This window comes from Quercus robur, chromosome 7 (assembly GCF_932294415.1).
Source record: "Quercus robur chromosome 7, dhQueRobu3.1, whole genome shotgun sequence".
Taxonomy (NCBI): Eukaryota; Viridiplantae; Streptophyta; class Magnoliopsida; order Fagales; family Fagaceae; genus Quercus; species Quercus robur.
Genome location: NC_065540.1, coordinates 18725885 through 18732402, shown reverse-complemented (window position 1 = coordinate 18732402; position 6518 = coordinate 18725885).

The following is a 6518-nucleotide window of genomic DNA, read 5'->3' as shown; positions in this document are numbered from 1 at the left end:
GAGTATTATTCAACAATTCGCGTTTACAATGTCGTCAATCGTCAAAGAACATGGAAAAATAAATTGAAAATTATGTAAAGATCAATTCATTTTTGGCAACTGCCATTTGAAAAGCACTGTGTTTTGGATGGGGTGAAGCTGTGGGCCAATAAACAAAATAGGGTGTGAAAAAAGGCTATGCCTACTCTTCACTTTTTTGCTTGAAGAAAACGATGCGTAATTCAAGCGAAGTTTTATGTGTTCGCCTCATAAAGGTCACTATCGATTTCATTTCCCACACAAACGTTTTAATTTACATTTGGAAGCATATAGCGAAAAACATCTCGTGCTAATTCCGAGACGTAGCCCCTTACAACAAAATATTATCTTCTCTTTGTTTCTCCAAAATAAAGATAAAAATTATAATAATATCTTCCCTTTGCTTCGTTATAAGCAAAGTGCAAGACATATAATAGTCCTTTACTTCTTTGTCGTAGAATATTATCATCTTTGAAAGGGTTTGTGTTATTCAACAACAAAAAAAAAATTGTGCGATTTGTCCAATAACCCTCGGTCCAACTAAAATTTCCTAAGCTTAGCTGCTGTGGTATAGATTTTTCCTCATATCACATGACTCGGCTTCAAAAGTAACCAAAGCAAATATTTAAAGCTTTAGCTTGACTTTAGAATGCCATTAATTGGATCGTCTCGTCTGCGTAGATCTACGTATATTGACATACTGTTAATATGGTAGTAAATAAAAAAGTGGGTCTAAAAAATGTTGTCAATCTTGTTTTTCTTTTTTGTAATGACGGTGCTCATTTATGTTATAAAGCTCTCTCACTCTCACTAGTCACTAGCTAGTCAGTACTTTTTAAGTTTTAATAGATAGGGTGGAATAGCATTAAAAAGTTGGGAAGTAAAATAAATAGCAAGACAAACGAGAGTGGTGGAGGCTAAGAAGAAGACAGGAAAGAAATCGGGGGTAGTGCTGTGATCGAGGTAGGGGTAGAGGAGGAGGAGGAGGAGATAGGGCTGTCAATTCTCTCAGTTCCCCAAAATTGAAACGTAGCGTTTGACATTTTGCTTTCATCTGCATCATTACCTGTCAACTTTTTCACCTTGAATATTACTATGTTTTTTTATATTTTTATTTTTAATAGGTCTTTGGACTTTGTTTGACTCCAGCACAACCTTAGGGGCAAAGATATTGCAATAAAAAATACTACTGAACTAGAAAAAGTGAGATGGACAGGTCACATTGGAGACTGAAACTCGCAGGGAACCGGAAAAAGAAACAAAATAATAAAGAGCACACTTTTCAAGAAAAAAGTTGAGTTGAAAGTTTTTATTATTTACAGTATTTATTTAATTTTAGGAGTACGAAAACAATAAGGATACAGTGTAGAAGTTTTGGCGTGTAGAAAGTTAGAAGTCTTTTCAACCTTTTTTTTCTCTATACAGAGAGAGAAGTCTGTCAAGTAAACACGTGAGAGAGAGACACTGGACTGCTCCTCCCAAAATAGGTCCGATCCATCGAGATCAGGAAGATCTCGACCGCATAAATCCTTTTCAGCAAAATCTTATATATCTGCCTGATTGTTCTAACTTCTAACTCTTTTTTTCCACTCTTCTGCAAACCTCCCTCGTGTCCAAATGGTCCCCCCTTACTCTCTCATGAGCTCAACCCTTTTTCTGGATTTTCTTCTAGATCAGGATAATGTATGCTCTTTTTAGAGCATACAATAACAATTTATTTTAAAAAATTTTTTATTGGAAATTAAGAAAATGTCAAATTTTTTTGATAATTTTTTCAATTCTTGATAAAAAATTTTCAAAACTAACTTACTATAGTAAAACTCTTTCTATTTTTTTAGAATATATGCTCGTATCATTTATTTTAGCTACAGAATGAGAATGGAGGACTTCTTCATTATCAGTGTTGTGAATTGTGACGTGTCCTGTGTGCCAAGTGAAGTGCGGTATGTATGTGTCCTGATGTCGCAGTTTTGTATTTGGAATTTACGTTCTATTCTAGAAAATTTTTTATAGAAAAATGAAAAAGTAATTAGCTATTTGTACAACTTTTTCAATTTTTCATAAAAACTTTTCTAAAATAAGAGCACATATTAACTGGGGTCTTTTTTTCTTTTTCTTTTTTTTAGGCAAAGTACATCCACATCTCAGTTTACACAAGTACTTGGTTTCTTTTACTAGATCTAATGATAACGATAAAAAATCACAGAAAGCCTTATCTCTAAATCAGGATCATCCAACTACAAAATAGGTGGAGAAATAGAGATAGAAATTACTCAATCAAGATCATTGAGGGGCTAAAATATGAAACTTTTTTGTTTAATTAAGAATAAAAAATATAAGGAGAATTAAAAGATTAAATCACATACCGGACCTTTGGCTGCTAAAGATCATGGAGGTCAATATGATCAACTAGTTTCTACTAGACCTTTGGCTGCTAAATAGTCACTTCTTTTTAGATAGGATATGTTCTTTGGAAGTGGCTAGATCTGAAGGATATTACTTTGACTTATAAACAATCTATTTGTTAGTGTATCCTTAGGTAACTATTTCTTTTAAGATGTAATTGTCTTGTTCTAATTCTTGCTAGTATTGCAAAAGAGAATGGGAAGGTCATTATTGACATTTTTTCTTTTTCTCATTGTATACTATGATATTAAATGAATAAAATCTACTATCATTTCTTCTCAAAATATAATAAAAGCTGAGTCTTAGAAGTTATAGGTGTATCAATTAATTTTTTTTTATTAATTATTAAGATACATTTGAAATAGTTTTTTATTTAATTTATAATATATATTTAATACTTAAAATACATGTTTTTATTTACAAATATTTTTTTATTAAAATTTTGCATTGCATATACTAGTATACTATATACAAAATAAAACTATTACCCTATTGACAATACATACCAAAGAAAAAGGACACAAAATAATTATTTTTAATAAATTTTTAATTAGTCATTTATTAAAACGAACTTTAGCATTCTTTTAAATTCTAGGAATAATCTATTATTGATTATGTATTGAATTTGCAGTAATTTACCTTTTATGTAAAAAAAAATATATATATATATATATATATTCCTTTAAAAAAATCATCTTCTATTTTATAATTAAAACTAATTTTAATTTTGACAACATTTATGACTAAAAATTTTCAGCTTGTAGTTATAATTAAAACAAAAAGGTTAAGTATAAGTGCAATCACTCTATAAATAAAGTGGGTATATTGTCAATCGTTTGATCGTTAGTTCATCACCGAATATTTGGTACCATTCAAAAAGAGTTGATGAAGATTTTTTTTATAAATGTGTACTTCATCTATTACCATCTCATCAAATATTGAATGAAAAAAGAGAAGAAAAGAAACACTAGCGAGTATGCGCGCACACATATATATAAAAGATCAAAAAACCAATCTAGAATAAAAATAAAAGAGAAATTTGTCTTGAAGACTCTTAATCTCTTATCATATCTTAGTTTGCCTTTAATTTTCTACTGATAAAGAAAAGCTTTTTTTTTTTTACTAAAAAATTTTAGCTACATAAAAAATACACACAAAAACCATAATTAAAAAAAAAAAAATTTTCTACTGATTAAGAAAAGTTTTTTTTTTTTAATTTAAATTTTGCTTGCTGTGATCATCATTCATCAAACGAAAAAAATTTAGGAAATCTTCAACTATAGAAAAATTTCGTTTGTCACACAGAAAATCGCATAATTGTTTTGCTGAATACAGTTGTTCAAGCTTTGCATGCTTAGAAAAAAGAAATCAGTTTGCCTTTTGTAGGCAAGTGCCCCTCGTGTGAGTGATATTCTCAGGGAGGAGGCTAGTTTGCCTCCTGTTTTGTAGTTCTGTGTTTCTCTTTCAATAAAGTCTTTCATTTCATAATTTTTTTTTTGTTTGAAAGTCACTTAGGAAGGAGGGGGTGTATATCTGTTGAATTATGCTAATACCACATAATTGGGCACAATTTTGTACCACAACTCGCCACATGGTGAGTTGTGGTTGGTAAAGGTATGTCCCCACATGACCCACTGACACATTTTTGCCATTCACAACTTGCTATGTGGTAAGTTGTAGCATAAAGTTGTGCCCTATTATGTGGTATTAGCATAATTTATATCTATTTAGGGTCCGTTTGGATAGAATGATGGAAAAGTAAGAACATGGAAAATAGAGGGGGATGGAAAAGTGGGAGGATAGACAAATTTTTAGTTTTCATCGTTTATATTTGGTTGAGATGGTGGAAAAGTGGAGGGATGGAAAACTTTTGGTTTTGTTGAAAATAAGGTTTATATAAATTTACCATCATGTCCCTTTTAATTAAAACAAAAAGTAATACATTATACTTTTTAAAAAAATTGTATATAGATGAAAGTGGACATTTCAAAAAATAGTATAAGAAATTATCCAAAAGTGTTTTTTTTTTTAATAATAATAAAAAAAAAAAAAAAAAAAAAAAAAAGAACCCACCACCTGACAAAACCAAAGAAAGCAAAAAGAAAAAAAAAAACAAAAAGAAAAACACAAAAAACAGCGTTACAAAGGAAAAGTCAAAAAAAAAAAAAAAATCCAACATTAAAAGAGGTGGGGTAGTTTTGTCCAAATATATATATATATATATATATATTTTTTCCACTTTTCACTTCAATTTTCTCTCTAATTTGGAGATATTGTATTTTGAAGGGGAGGAGAGAAAACTTGTAGGCCCCACCACTTTTCTCTCTCCTTCCCACTCTCAACCAAACAGTAAAAAATGTTATTTTCCACCCTATTTTCCATCTTCTATGTTTTTTTAAGTATGGAGAACATTAATATTCATCCAGAATTTGTGCTTAAGATTCTAAGAAATACATAAGTGGTACTGTGTTTTGATATTCACATTTTATTTAGTTAATAGGTAATGTGACAGTTTCTCATTAAAATAAAAGAATATTTTAGTTTAAAAAAATACTGAAAATAAGCCAGACCCATCTTATAGTATTGAAATTTAGATTTGAAGTTGCATGCTTAATTGCTTTGTCATTGTCAAGACGTTGATTACACAGGATTTTGGACCTTTTGGTCTATGTAGGGTAACTCACCCACCCTATTGGGAGAATCTAATGGCCAGGTTGAGACTTGAGGGTAGTGTTCTTGTTGTTTTAAGCAAACCACGCATGCATAATGCATTGACGCACTTTTTTAATTTGAAATCTATTAGATAAACTGCTTATTATTAACCAAAGAGAAATGTTTGATCCACGATACTTTAACAAAATTTAAAAAACAAATTCATTCTAGGTGACTATCATTGGTGAGTAAAAAATTGGTGTTATTCTACCATGTAGGATTTGTTATAAGAATATTGTGAATTAGCATTACTATTAACTGAAACTAGACAACATATTGAATATCAAATAAAACCCTTTTGATTCAAAACTGATCTTTTTTTTCTTTTTAGTTGAGTTTATTTATATATTAAGAGTGAATGAGTTTTTGATGTTTGCCAAATATCTTTATTATGTGGGAAATTTTCACAAAATTTTTTTTTTTTGAGCAGAAAATTTTCACAATTAATTATGGAGATTAGAAAGAGGGAGACAGGTGGGAAAAGGAGGGAAGAGACAGGCATGGCCAAGTGAGCATGTTGATGTTGGGGCAGTTGAAATTTGGGGGCAAGGTCACATGGAACAAAAATTCAGATTAAGTTAAAAAAAATTGATGCACAAGCGATCATTTGTATTTGATAGGAAAAAGACGGAATAGGTAGTACCAAACGTTGGAGCTTGCATGTAACAAAACAACGGTGTCAATCTAAATTAAACAGAGAAAAGTGGAAGAGGCTAACAGCATAGGCCAAAACCATTACTACGAACTCCTGTAAAGAAGAATCATGAATGCGTGTAATCCCAATCTCATTACGCCAAACTCCCAGATCCAGATCCGCCCCACTCTCTCTCTCTCCCATATCATATCATATATAAGTTGTAAGTTATAACACATGAATTTGGAGAGCTTTTTACATATGTTTGATTGATTGATTTGAGTGACACCTGATTGGTTGGATCTTTTTGTTTGTAAGTACATGATTCCAATCATTTTTGCAATTATTCATCAATGCATTTTCATGTATCTAATAAATTCATTACTAGGACTCTTCACTCTTATCTTCTCTCCCAAATTATTTTGCATATGATGTAATGATTTTTTTGCCTCTTCTTCTCAAAAGTGTCAACTTGTTTTTCAGGTCACCAAAAAAATACATTCTAAACTAGTGCCCACTCTTTACTGTCAGTTTCATGCTAGCGTTGTCCCCTGGGCCGCTGGGCGTTAAACATCCAAATCAAATGGATTAGTATTTTTTTTTTAATTGATACTTTTAATGGGGAGAAAGAGAATTTAATCTTTGAACATTTCTAGTGAAAATAACTAGATGGGTCAATTGAGCCACAAGCTCTTGGCGATCGTTTATTTCATTCAATGGTAGCATGTAAGTGTCAACAAAATTTTAT